Source organism: Choloepus didactylus, chromosome 6 (assembly GCF_015220235.1).
Source record: "Choloepus didactylus isolate mChoDid1 chromosome 6, mChoDid1.pri, whole genome shotgun sequence".
NCBI lineage: Eukaryota > Metazoa > Chordata > Mammalia > Pilosa > Megalonychidae > Choloepus > Choloepus didactylus.
This window is the reverse complement of record NC_051312.1, coordinates 113,568,631-113,570,009: the sequence shown is the minus strand read 5'-3', so window position 1 is coordinate 113,570,009 and position 1,379 is coordinate 113,568,631. Positions and strand designations below refer to the sequence as shown.

The window sequence follows — 1,379 nt, the reverse complement described above, 5'->3', positions numbered from 1 at the left end:
TCTACCCTACCCATGGGGGTGACAAACATGAAGTGTGGGGAGGTCCTTGCCAGGGTAGGAGATTAACCTCTTATTCTGGGTTTTATGTTTGCTGAGCTGCAGAATTCTGCTAGTTCTGATATTGACAAGTGGCTAGGATGGTAGTGGGGAGATAGCTGTTGAAGAAGCATGATGCATATACCCTGCAATTTTTTGGTCCTTAAGCACTTGATTTTAACTCCCAGACTGGAAAAATCTGAAGGAGGGATGCTAGCTGGAGCCACCCTGATGGCAGTGCAAAGGGAGGGCTATAGTGAGAAAGTGTGGAGGCACGGAAGGTTGCCTGATGGTCTAGTGATTAGGATTCCTGGTTCCCCCTCAGGTGGCCCGGCTAGCTCAGTCGGTAGAGCATGGGACTCTTAATCCCAGGGTCGTGGGTTCAAGCCCCACGTTGGGCGCCAATTGCGAAAAAAAGGAACTGGTTTTATGTTCCTGCAAGAAGTTCTTTTATTGGCTTTTTAGCACAGGATTATATAGCAGAAGCATTCTTTGGGCTACGTAATTGTTTTTCCTTTTCCCCAGGCAACCACCTTTGTTCTAAAATCACAAGACTAGCATGTTTACAATCTTTGGGTGCAAACTTGAGGACAATAGTAATCTCAGGGAACGATACCTTCTGAACCAGGTGAGAAAGCAGGAGCATGGAAGGAGCCCAGCATCATTCTCTAATTTAATTGCCTGCCGTCAGTCAGGGGCACAATGCCTCGGTGCCTGCCTTCAGGCACACAGTGCTTAGGGGGCGGCCTCCCTGACTAACTTGCCAAGCCAGGGAACCTACTGCGCCTCCACAAGAAAGTGTATTTTCCAATGGTGTTAGGTGAAAATGAGTGTTTTCCCATGAATCAAATGGGTTTTCAGAAGACAGGCTCCAGTGGGCTTCAAAAGGACCACACTCCAGAAGTTACCCTTCAAGGTGTGAGGCATGACCAGTAAACAGAGAGAGGGGCTCATTCTAGGAGGCAGACAGACCCCTACTGGTCCAAGGGTGGAGCACAGATAGTGGTTAGCCTGAGTGTGCCTCTCACTCTGCAAGTCAGAGGGGTCTCTGAGGTGACCCTAAAATCACTCAATAGCATTTAGATATAAAGCATTTAGAGGACATTAATACCAAATTTCTAGTTCATAGTCAGTTAGAAATTATTCTTTGTTCCTGAATACCCTCCCCTGCCTTCTTGCAAGAACCAGAGACAGTGTTGTTATGCTGATTTCCAATCTGACTGAAATGCTACTTGGAAGAAGGTAGAGGTTTTAAATCAGAAAAGAGAAGGAAATTTTACCAGTATACTGGATTCAATGTTTTCATCACTGTATGAGAAAGCTGAATCACAGAATGAATCTTA

General features: G+C 46.0%; 1 non-coding gene across 1 annotated transcript; it reads left to right on the top strand.

Annotated features, from left to right (window-relative positions):
• The first annotated feature begins 364 nt into the window (after window positions 1–364).
• On the top strand, window positions 365–437 carry TRNAK-CUU. Its single transcript has one exon. It is a non-coding gene; the product is annotated as a tRNA-Lys (tRNA).
• The last annotated feature ends 942 nt before the right edge of the window (window positions 438–1,379 follow it).